The following is a 13,506-nucleotide window of genomic DNA, read 5'->3' on the forward strand; positions in this document are numbered from 1 at the left end:
TCTGACGCCACGCCACGGACACGCCCATTGACGAAAACTTGCAAATAGCACAACTTTTCATCTTCAATGCCTTTAGAAGGCACAGCAGAAATTTGAGGTCGGTCGGACTAAATCCCTAGGAGGAGTTCGTTAAAGTACGAAGTGTGTAAATCATCCAAAATTTGACGTAAAATTCAAAATGGCCGACTTCCTGTTGGGTTTAGGCTATGGCTCCAAGAGACTTTTTTGTGCGTCTGGACAAGATACACGTACCACAGAAAATTCGTGCACGTAGGTGAAACGTGCGGCGGGGGCTGCTTCGTTAAAAGTCACTTCCTGTTGCCAGCAGGTGGCACTATGACTGTGGGTGAATGTCAGCATGTACATGTGTTCAGGGCGGGACTCTCATCCTACATGTACAGTTTGGTCCAGATGTGAGCATGTACACTGAAGTACGACAACTTCCGTGTCATGGCGAAGAGTTGATCTTTGACGCCACGCCACGGACACGCCCATTGACGAAAACTTGCAAATAGCACAACTTTTCATCTTCAATGCCTTTAGAAGGCACAGCAAAATTTGAGGTCGGTCGGACTAAATCCCTAGGAGGAGTTCGTTAAAGTACGAAGTGTGTAAATCATCCAAAATTTGACGTAAAATTCAAAATGGCCGACTTCCTGTTGGGTTTAGGCTATGGCTCCAAGAGACTTTTTTGTGCGTCTGGACAAGATACACGTACCACAGAAAATTCGTGCACGTAGGTGAAACGTGCGGCGGGGGCTGCTTCGTTAAAAGTCACTTCCTGTTGCCAGCAGGTGGCGCTATGACTGTGGGTGAATATCAGCATGTACATGTGTTCAGGGCGGGACTCTCATCCTACATGTACAGTTTGGTCCAGATGTGAGCATGTACACTGAAGCTACGACAACTTCCGTGTCATGGCGAAGAGTTGATCTTTGACGCCACGCCACGGACACGCCCATTGACGAAAACTTGCAAATAGCACAACTTTTCATCTTCAATGCCTTTAGAAGGCACAGCACAAATTTGAGGTCGGTCGGACTAAATCCCTAGGAGGAGTTCGTTAAAGTACGAAGTGTGTAAATCATCCAAAATTTGACGTAAAATTCAAAATGGCCGACTTCCTGTTGGGTTTAGGCTATGGCTCCAAGAGACTTTTTTGTGCGTCTGGACAAGATACACGTACCACAGAAAATTCGTGCACGTAGGTGAAACGTGCGGCGGGGGCTGCTTCGTTAAATCACTTTCTGTTGCCAGCAGGTGGCGCTATGACTGTGGGTGAATGTCGGCATGTACATGTGTTCAGGGCGGGACTCTCATCCTAGATGTACAGTTTGGTCCAGATGTGAGCATGTACACTGAAGTTACAACAACTTCCTGTTTCATGCGAATCATCGACGCCACGGACACGCCCATTGACGAAAACGCGCAAATAGCACAACTTTTCATCGTCAATGCCTTTAGAAGGCACAGCAGAAATTTGACGTCGATCCGACTAAATCCCTAGGAGGAGTTCGTTAAAGTACGAAGTGTGTAAATCATCCAAAAATGGCCGTAAAATTCAAAATGGCCGACTTCCTGTTGACTTTAGGCTATGGGTTCTTGAGGCTTTTTTGTGCGTCTTGATATGATACATGTCCCCAGAAAATTTCGTACATGTAGGTTGAACGTGAACGAGGGGCTAATTTTTCCAATTTTCTAGGTGGCGCTAGCGAGTCATTTTGCAACGCCCATGTGCGAAACTTGTAGAATACGAAATTTTTCACCGGTTCTGACATGTTTGCAAATTTTGGTGAGTTTTCGAGAATGTTTAGGCCATGTCATTTGAGCCTACTTTGCAGAAAAAAAAAAAAAAAAAAAAAAAAAAATTAAAGCTGCAAGCAGCGTTGGGCGGGCCCTCGCACTTATAAGCGCGTCCGCGTGTGAGCCGGCCGAGTTGCATATTCTGGAGCTCTGCCGGTGCGGCTGTGAATTTGCTACGCGGTTATGACGCCGCATGAAGGTGTTATATGTCACTTCCTGTGTCCCCTGTGTGGAGCTACATAGCACTTGCCGCTATGAATATAAATCGGTATTGACGTGTAGATGTCTGCGGGTGGGAGAGTTATCAAGCACGTAAAGTTTGTTTCAGATGTGAGCATGTACACTGAACAATAATGTACCCAAACAATAAAATAAATTCCTTTTATATTTCCCTGCCTTGTTGTTTATGTGTACATACAGAGGAAGAATGTGAGAACAGCACACATTTCATCGTTACTGTGTGTTAGAGCATGTGAGAACAGTGGATACTTTTAATACAGCCCACACCCCTAATACTGTGTAACTATAACAAGTAGAGAACAGAAGAAAAAGATGTTCTTTCTTTACAACTGTCTGCATAGCTTATTCATATTGTGTAATGAATGAAAATAAATAGGCCTACTAGGCTCCTCTCTACTTTGACATTTAAGATTAGCTGGTTTGATCCACCTTCATACACATGTGACATTACTGTACAACTTGAGAAAGGTGAGTTGTTTTCTGCTCCAGCCTGCCTAAAAGAAAAGCGTTTTTGGGATTAAATGGACTTTATAGCTGCTGCAGTGCAGGATGAACTCAGAACAGACCCATTTCTCACCTTATTATTCTAAATCATGCAACGAAGAAGAAGAAATGCATAATAAATCCTGGGACAAAATCTGTCCACAGCATGTAGTCTGATGAACAAGACTTGTGTTATAGCTGACTTGGGCAGTGAAATGTTTAATTTTTTAATTCATGTGGTCATAGTTGTCCACAACTCAAATCAGAATATAAGAAGAAATGTTTTATACCACCTCAAGAAGGCTTCCTATCAGAAAGTTAGGAAGGTATTTCAAATGTACAACTGCAGTACTTAATTCTAAGTAAAGTAATTTCCCTGACATTACTGTGTTACGCATGTAACAGGTTTTATACTTCCTGTGAGTATAATCCAATCAATCTTATTTTCATACTGTATATCCGTTGTGTAATTTGATAAATTGTGTTGTATGTGGTGCTCGCATCGGGTACAACTGACACTTCATTGCCCTCTTCAGAGAAGACTCTGACTGCAACATGCGTCTTTGTAAAGAGAGAAACGGACAGAAAAAGTCTCTAACTCTGCCTGTCAGCTCGCTCTGCTCCGTTAAAACTGAATTTACCATACAGAATTGAATACGAGTGCACTCCAGATTTAGCTGCAGCTAGCTGACCGTGTGCTTCTCCCTATACCGCAGTTCTGTGTCCATGCATGCAGCAAACTGAAAGCACCGTCTGTCGGAGCGTCTACGTGAAAAGAGAAGGAAGACATTGCTGGTAGTATTGTCTTCAGAGTTGTTAAACACCTCAGCGCACTGAAGGAAGCCATCTGACTGTGTGAGGGGCAAGATCGTTGATGTCTGCAGGCAGAGTAGGAGCTCTCCTGTCTGACTGGTCCACCAATAGCAGAGAAGATGACCCCTTGAGACACAGCCCCTCCTCATTTGCATAATGAGGCAGAAATGCATACAAAAATTTAAAAAAGACAGGCAGAAATAAATACCATGGGTGAAAATAAATAAGGTAAATAAATACAAAGGAAGAATAAAACAGACAAAAATATTAAAACACACATAAATAAATACATTAAAAAAATTGTAATAAATAAAGTTGAATAAACAAATAAGGTAATTATAACAAAGGTGAATAGTAAAGGCACTAATTAAAATATATACATTTATGTCTCCTTGTATAATTTAATTACTACCTACATTTATTTATTTACTTTATTTTTTTGTGTATTTAATTGGATGCTTATTTATTTATTGAGCATTTATTTATTTCTGTATTTATTTCTGACTGTGTCAGGATCGGTCCTCCATAACGGGGTGGGAGAGTTATCAAGCACGTAAAGTTTGGTTCAGATGTGAGCATGTACACTGAAGTTACAACAACTTCCTGTGTCATGGCGAAGACTTGATCTCTGACGCCACGCCACGGACACACCCATTGACGAAAACTCGCAAATAGCACAACTTTTCATCTTCAATGCCTTTAGAAGGCACAGCACAAATTTGAAGTCGGTCGGACTAAATCCCTAGGAGGAGTTCGTTAAAGTACGAAGTGTGTAAATCATCCAAAATTTGACGTAAAATTCAAAATGGCCTACTTCCTGTTGATTTTAGGGCATCGCTCCAAGAGGCTTTTTTGTGCGTCTGGACAAGATACACGTACCACAGAAAATTCGTGCACGTAGGTAAAACGTGCGGCGGGGGCTGCTTCGTTAAAAGTCACTTCCTGTTGCCAGCAGGTGGCGCTATGACTGTCTGTGAATGTCAGCATGTACATGTGTTCAGGGCGGGACTCTCATCCTACATGTACAGTTTGGTCCAGATGTGAGCATGTACACTGAAGTTACGACAACTTCCGTGTCATGGCGAAGAGTTGATCTTTGACGCCACGCCACGGACACGCCCATTGACGAAAACTTGCAAATAGCACAACTTTTCATCTTCAATGCCTTTAGAAGGCACAGCACAAATTTGAGGTCGGTCGGACTAAATCCCTAGGAGGAGTTCGTTAAAGTACGAAGTGTGTAAATCATCCAAAATTTGACGTAAAATTCAAAATGGCCGACTTCCTGTTGGGTTTAGGCTATGGCTCCAAGAGACTTTTTTGTGCGTCTGGACAAGATACACGTACCACAGAAAATTCGTGCACGTAGGTAAAACGTGCGGCGGGGGCTGCTTCGTTAAAATTCACTTCCTGTTGCCAGCAGGTGGCGCTATGACTGTGGGTGAATGTCAGCATGTACATGTGTTCAGGGCGGGACTCTCATCCTACATGTACAGTTTGGTCCGGATGTGAGCATGTACACTGAAGTTACAACAACTTCCTGTTTCATAGCGAATCATCGACGCCACGGACACGCCCATTGACGAAAACGCGCAAATAGCACAACTTTTCATCGTCAATGCCTTTCGAAGGCACAGCACAAATTTGACGTCGATCCGACTAAATCCCTAGGAGGAGTTCGTTAAAGTACGAAGTGTGTAAATCATCCAAAAATGGCCGTAAAATTCAAAATGGCCGACTTCCTGTTGACTTTAGGCTATGGGTTCTTGAGGCTTATTTGTGCGTCTTGATACGATACATGTCCCCAGAAATTTTCGTACATGTAGGTTGAACGTGAACGAGGGGCTAATTTTTTCCAATTTTCTAGGTGGCGCTAGCGAGTCATTTTGCAACGCCCATGTGCGAAACGAGTTTTCGAGAATGTTTAGGCTTGCAGCTTTAATTTCTATTGTAATGTGAAAAATGCCTATGTGAGCAGGGCTAAACCCCCGCTGTCAAACTCGGACCATAACGTAGTCCATCTCATCCACACTTACAGATCTGTTCTTAAGAGCCAAGTCTGTAAAGATCTGGACTAGCGACAGCATTAAGTCCCTTAATGGTTGCTTTCTTTCAACAGAATGGAGCATCTTTCACAAACTGGACATGGATAAAGCAGCAGGAACTGTTACGGATTACATAAAATTCTGTGTGGACAATATTGACTGCAGAGAAGGTGATTGGCTGAAATCTTCCTTCTCTTGTGGACCTGTACGCCTCCAGGACTCTGAGGCGAGCAGGAAAGATGGCGGCTGACTCCTCCCACCCCGGACACAAACTGTTTCAGACTCTCCCCTCTGGCAGGAGGCTGACGTCCATCAGGACCAAAACCTCTCACCACAAAAACAGTTTCTTCCTGTCTGCAGCTAGCCTGATCAACAAGGCCCGGGTCCCCCACTGACACTCCCCCCTTGCAAATGATACAAATGTCTCTGCACATGTAAATACTGTTTCATCTCGTGTCGGGCTCAAACCTGGAACGTTGCACATATTTGTTGCTGATTGTTGATCTTTGTTGTATATTTTTATGTTGTCAGGTTATATATTTATATTTACACAATATTCTCTTCCGTTACGTTACTTCTACACGGCACAGACCTAGAATAATGCACATGTATATATCTGCAACGTTGTTCTTCTATTCCATATTTATATATTTCTACATTTATGTCGACTGTATGTCTGTCTGTGTGTAGCACCTTATGACCACAGCAAATTCCTCGTATGTGTAAAACACTACTTGGCAATAAACCTCCTTCTGATTCTGATTATACCTCAGAAAGAGATAACTGTATATCCTAACAACAAACCGTACATAGCTAAGGAGGTTAAAGACCGTATCAACCGCAAGAAACTGGCATTTAAGAACCAGGACAGAGCACAACTGAAAATTGTGCAAACAGAACTTAATCACTTGCTCAGGGAAGCCAGGAGGAGACATAAAGAATTCATTGAACAGAGTTTTACAGAAATGAACTCAATATAACTATGGGACACAATGAAGGTAATTATTAATATGACACCAGCTCAAAAATGCATCAGTACCTCTGATGATCTGCAAAAAGCTAATGACCTGAATGACTTCTATCTGAGATTTGAATCTCGGGTCTTTTCCTCTGAATGGAAGAATGTTTTAGAGACAATTTCTGTCATAGAACAGGACACAAGGCTGGTGATAGAACCATAGGAGGTCAGATTGCTTTTTAAAGACTTGTGTACTATGAAGGCCACTGGGCCTGAGGGAATATCTGCAGTTCTGCTAAAGACATGTGCAGAGGAGCAGACACCTGCATGGTGCCCCATCTTTCAAAAACCAGTAGACTCACACACCATCCCCGCCTTCTGGAAGAATTCAGTAATTACACCTGTACCTAAAAAACCTCGCCCAAAGGTGAGTAATGATTTCAGGCCTTTGGCTTTGACATCCATTGTCATGAAATGTCTTGAGAGGATAATGGTGTCATTTCTTAAGCAAGAGGTTGGTGTGTCTTTAGACCCTTTTCAGTTTGTCTATAGGCAGGGGCGTGGCACAGATGACACTATTAACAGCATCTCACATCTGATCAGTAACCTTGAGGACCCAAAGGCCTATGCACGCATTTTGTTTGTTGATTTTAGTTCAGCTTTTAACACTCACATGCCAGAAACTGAAACACATGAATGCAAACTCTTTTATTCTCAACTTGTATTTTACTTTTTTAACAAACCGTACTCAACAGGTCAGAATGAATAATGCTCTCACAGAGCCCAGGCCAATCAGCACTGGTGCCCCTCAGGGCTGTGTCAGCTCTCCAGTCCTCTTTACACTGTATACTGTATAAACTGCACTCCATGCTGACAATTATATTATCAAATTCTCAGGCGATACAGCAATCCTCTGCCTTATGTACAAAGATAGAAGCCCAGCAGCGTATCATACAAAAATTGAGGAATTTGTCCAGTGGTGTGACGACAACTATCTTGTGCTAAATGTGACCAAGACTGAGGAGATGGTGCTTAACACAAATGCCATAGGTGACACCATGCCTGTAGTGATCAACAACTTACCCATTACCCTGGTTAGCTCTTACACTTATCTGGAAGGACCACGTGAATACTCTTTGCTCCAGACTTCAACAGAGGATGCATTTTTTACAAAGACTTAGAGTGTATGGAGTCGAGACGAAATTTATGTTGTTGTTTTTTCACGCAATACTAGAGTATTCTAAGATACGGTATCACAGCCTGGTATGGTCACCTGACAAAACACAGTACAGTCCAAATCACAGATCGTCCGTCAGGTACAGACTGCTATGAAGATTATGGGAGTCAAAAACTATCAGGCAGGCAAAAAAAATTGTTTCCGATCCGACCCACATACTTCATTCAGAATTTCAGCTTTTACCCTCTGGTAGAAGATTCAGGGTTCCTAAAAGCAGGCTAAACCGATATAAACACTCATTTGTGCCTATGTCCATTAAGCTTACCAGCACTAACATGTAGGCTGGCTGGGTTGTGCACGATGTCATTGTGCAGTAAGTAGGCTATTGGGGTATGCAGTATGTTAGTCGTGCCACACGTGGGCTGTTGGATTTTTAAATATGTCATCATGTATACCATACATTGTATGGAATAGGTTATGTGAAATGTGTCATTTGTGCAATATGTAGGCTATTGGGGGTGTGCAATATCTCATTGTGCAAGGGTTGTGCTACATTGCGGGGAATGCAGCCGACAGGGTTGTTCAATCAAAACTTGCATCAGAAGAAGTAGTCAATGTGCTACTATATAGAGAACTGTGTATGTTCTCTATATATAATGTATACGACAGCATGTGTTGTGTTGCATGACAATATGTGTGAGAGATGCTTTATTTCAGTATTTTGTGTTGTCTTGTAAAGCTACAGAACGGACAGTGTCCAAAACAAATTTCCCTTCGCCGAGAGTAGCCATGGCTACAAAGGGCAGCTGTGAAGGCAATGTCGCTTGCACATATGGGAAAACAATTTCTTGCTTCACCAAAACATTTTGTCATACTGCACCAGCACTCTGTAAGTTGCCGATGCCATCACTCAGGAAGGAAAACCAGCCACCGCTCTGGCCTCCTGTTTTGGAAAACTTTAACTTATTTACTTAACATGCCAACAATTACAAGACAGCATTTCATTTATTCACATGGTGTTAGTGCAATCCATAAGATCACGTCTGGACCTGTAGGAAAGACACAGATTACTACAGCATGAGATTTTAATTAGTCCGTAGTTGTTTTACTCCACAATCTCTCTGAGATAGCTCTGGCTAGACAGTAGGATGTTCTAAACCGGTCTCACCCTCTCTGAATGAGTCTTAATCTTGGAGCTCACAGTGTCCAATAACACCGTGTCCAATAACACAGACAGTTTACCTTCCAATTTTGACCCTGCTAAGTCTAGCATCGAGGCAGATTCAACCTCATACTTTAAGATTTTAGTGTAAACCCTTGTTAATCCTCCATCTGTACTGTAGGCAATATCAATTAAAGGAAAACATTTAAAAGAACAGTTAAAAGCATTAACACTGTTATATACAAATGTCACTGTAATCTGTTAGTTCAGAAATTCAGGTCTTATTCAACCTCCCCCCTTTTGCCCACATGGTCCCTTGGGACACCCTTGGGACACACCTGAGCAACCTTCTGGAACATGTTTTGAAAGGGTTAAACAATAACATTCAACAACCTGGAATGAGCTGGCAGCCTCCGTTCTGGCTTCTCCTGTGGGAATCTGTTAGTGTGCATTTTATCATTAAAGGGCAGCAAATGGGTGCAGACACACAAACATCCAGTTCAGACAGTACAGTCCGAGTACGGCCGGACTGTGGAGAGCCTTTTCAGTCAGTGAGGCTCTGTCATCTCAGTGTCGTCAGTTTCAAGTCCTTTGTCAATAATTAGGAATCTTTGTCTAAAATAATCATCATCACCTCTTTATGGTGATTGGTTTTGGAATAGATGGAAAAGGCTACACTGTGGGAGGGAGAGACGTACTCTCACTGTGATCACATGTCCCAGGTTTATCCTGTCTGTTCCGATTGCAATTGAGACAGACTAGCCTTGTGTGAAGCCATTGAGCGCTAACCGCTTTAGCAAACAATGGTCATCTCAGCATGCTTGTTGTGATGTACTGCAGAACAAAACTGACCAGCCGCGTGGCTAATGTAAAATTTTAACTAGGCCTTTGAATCACCAACAGAGAAATGTGTGGCATTTGATGTAATCAATAACAGTTTGTGTGAAAATTTGAGACCTAGTGCTCGCGGATGCACTGCTCCATTTACTGCTAGTTGGTCTGTAACACTCTACCACTCTGTGCTCTGTTGGTTGGCCTTCCCCACAGATTTTCCTTTAATAGAAAGCTGTGGCAGTGGGCAGGCGAGTCATCACAGGGGATGATGACTCCAGCCTATAACAGAGAATTCAAAACATAACCAGGCCTCTGAATCACTAACAAACAAACAAACATGTTTAATACATTCAAGCGCTTCTCGTTTAGTAGATATCATTTTAGAATCTTCGACTCGTCCAAATCAAATTAGACTTTGTGAAACCTACAGCTATAGACTGTCATTCAGTTAGCACCTCAAACATGAGGTCATGTTGAATGTACACCCATGGTGTATGGAAAAGATCTTATTGGAAGCAATGTGTGTCAAAACAGGCTTGTTTACATCACCACCCTTGCTGTCTCGGTTCTCGGGCCCAACCACCGGCCACTTGACAGTCAGCTGACTCCAGGTAAGAACCCATCTCCCCACCTCCTTCCAGCTCCAAATCACTTGATTTGCCCAAGTCACCATACCCTTTGAAACAGCTCAAATTAGGGGAAAAAAGAGAGAAACAACACAACAGCAGCTGCTCCCTGTGTCCAGAGAATATGTTGCAATAAAAAGGAAAATAGCCCTCTTTCTCTTCTTAACTGTCCCTAAATTATTTGTCCATAATTTATCTATAATCTCATCTGTCCACCTGAACTGTGTAGACTAACGTGCAGTGTAAGTCTGTGTGTGTGTGTGTGTGTTTCTGCCTACCCCTTGCATGCAGCAGCAGGGCTGTCTGTGTGCATGTGTATGTGTTTGCCTTAGAGGTCACCCTCTCTCCCCATTCCCAGTGCTCTGATTATCAAAAGTGTTTTGTCATGTTTCATCAAAATCTGAATACCACACACCACATAGTATCATATATACAACATCTGCCCCTCTTCTTGGGTAGTGATAATTGATAATTTCCCAACGCCTCTGTGCTCAGTATTCATTACAAACAGGATGTTCAAGTTTAGTATTACTTACTAAGATCTTAATATGGAATTCATTTTAGTTTCAATGTGTTTAAGATTTTTACTTCATCTGTGAGGGGCTGTAACTCACCCAGTGTGTGTTTGCTGGATCCTGTCACTAGCGTCTGTCCCGCCCCCTCCAGTTCAGTCCATTTGTTTTCTTTTTTTTTTCTTCTTGTCAGTCTGTTTTAGAAATTGTGCAACATCTCTTTTCCAATGTCCACTTTTGCCCTTTGCTTCGCCCTGTCCCCTGTACTGTCCATATCCTTGTACCAGGATGGCTTGATACAGCACCAATCATTTTCTTTTGACAGTTGTCTTCGTGTTGATCTTCTGTATGTTAAGCATGCTCCTTCATGCTGTCTGTCTTCCATGATGTCACCTGCTATGAAATACAATTCTTCCTTACTCCAGCAGCAGTTTCTGGACTACTTAAACTCAGAACTTTCAGGGTCTCATTGCATCTCTTTTCAGACCGCTGTAGTCCTAAGGTGATGGTCATGCGGACTAGGAGAGTCCTACATGATTCGGTCTGGTCTTGTTGTTCAGCTGCTTAGTCCAGTGGTAATTCTGGACTGTGCATTGTCCTTTTCTGTACTCAGAATACTTCAAACTGTTTTCCTTCTTGTCTGGCTGAAGTGACGTGTGATGAAAATGATGGTGATTAAGAAAGGAACATTTTATCATATTGTAATGCTGATCTTGTAGAAGTCCAGCTTGATCTGATTTTCTCATCGCTGTGTTTATCTCAGTCATTGTGGCCCAGACTTTTTGACAACCTTATCCAAACTGCTCCAGCTGTGTCTGTGGAGCTGTCAAAGGTTTCAGTCAGGCTGGTCACGTGAGCTATGGCTTCAACAATGTCCTAAATGTCAATATTCCTCTTTTTCCTGGCATTTCTTTCTCTGGGAGTCTGGAGGGAGAGCCAATGTCTCTTTATCAGACTTTCACTGTACCGCAGCACATTTCCTCATCCAGGACTGGATCAGCCGGAATGGATTCAGTTTACTTGTGTACCTCGGTTAAAGAAGATATAATCAGTTGATTTGTTCTTGTGATTTCATTGATCAGTTAATCAGATCCTTCATGAATCTATTCTAATTTTCAGTTCTGAGCTTTCCTTGGCCTCAGCTCTTGTCTTCATATAGCCTACCCATCTGAATTGCAATTTTTTCCCCCTTTCCTCTGGACAGGGCTGCACGCTCTATTGCATTTCTGCTGTCCTTTCTCTCCAAACATGTCTTTAGCTGGTTCAATAGTTTTAGACTAAAGCTTCCATTTTGTAGGAAACCCATTTCAACCATCTTATCAAATTGTCCCATTAATGTCTAATATTTTAGTCATCAATTTCATAACTGCTGAAGGTAATCTTCAGACTCAGTCCTCGCTTTACTCTGACACTTGCCATAGTCTTCTCTATCTAGTCAGCCTGTACTCAGGGCCACAGCAATATTTGGGTCCACTGAGTTTGGTTAAGTCTGAGGCTACGCGCTGCAAACCTAACTTATCAGCTGGAAACCCCAACAGCCCTCGGACACCACAGAGAAACCCAGGGCATGTCCTGTCCGCGAGCCACTTTGATCCAGTACCACTCTGCACCCCCTTGTCAATTTAAAAGCGGGCAGAGGGTCCTGCAAATCATTCAGGCACGAGAATTAAGACCACTTCCTTCACTCTGTTCAATCTCACTCTCTTTATCTTTTTTCTCAATTATCTACTAATTTCTCACCATGTAAGTTCTTTTCCTTTTCTTTCTGGAACGGAGCGAAGACCAGGGCTCCGCTGAACACAGCTTCTCGCTACTGGGAGGATTTTCCAAAAATAAGCCGGCTTCTGTCCTTCAACAGATTTCGAATCCCTCGTCCATCCCATCTGGGGTGCCAAATTGTCATGGAAATTATTTTCCTGGTGAGGGGTAACGAATAGGATAAAGATGTATTTTTCTCACTGCATGACTACTTGGTACTTTTAAAGCAAAGTATTTGTAACAATCCAAACAAGTAGGTAGTGATGAAATACAGCTATTTAATGTTAATTTAATGTTGCATAGCATTATTACATTATTACAGTATTATTACTGACCTCTGCTGTTGCTATTTTCATTTATGAGGCTGCTGTTTGTCATGGAAATTGTATCTTGCTGGTGAGGGATTAAGTAAAGAATTGAGTTAAAACCAATTGTTGTCTCTGAAGAATTTATTTAACAAAAGAGAATAAACAGAGAACTACAACACATATACAGCTGGTCCAGAGACCTGCTGCCTAGGGCAGCTTTGGGCGTCTGGCCCCGAGCAAAGGGATGCATCATCATTTACACAGTCTAGGTTTCTATGTTTTGGGGAACAGAGATCCTCTCTCAGCCTTGAATGAACATTCGAGGAGAGGAGAGAAACAACAAGAGAAGAAAAATCTCACAGCTCTGACCTAAACCCTAGTAAATGTGGACAGACTAACATAAGGAGTATAGGAGAGGAAAGATTAAGGATAAAAACACACTACATATATATAAGCCATAACGAGAATAGTAATAATAATGATAATATTAAAAGATCATACATAAAAGATTAAATGTAAGAGGACACAATTTTCTGCCATTACACCAAACAGAGCAAGTTTGCACAGATTTTATTTGTTTATTTTGGAAAACTCCTTTAGTCATTTATTGAGATGCCGTGGTGCATCAACTGGGTGAAGTTCACTCTCGTCTACTCGTTATTATCAGTTATACATTTGTTTCTCACTGCGTGTAGCTTGAGAGCATGTTAAAATGGTCAACTGCAGGAGTCTCTTGATGCCTGAGAGTTGGCAGCTCTGGTGTCATAAAGGTTAAGCAAGCTAAAGC

This window comes from Micropterus salmoides, unplaced genomic scaffold (genome assembly GCF_014851395.1).
Source record: "Micropterus salmoides isolate LMB-PRFRI ecotype aquatic unplaced genomic scaffold, ASM1485139v1 Ms_hic_scaffold_3, whole genome shotgun sequence".
NCBI lineage: Eukaryota > Metazoa > Chordata > Actinopteri > Centrarchiformes > Centrarchidae > Micropterus > Micropterus salmoides.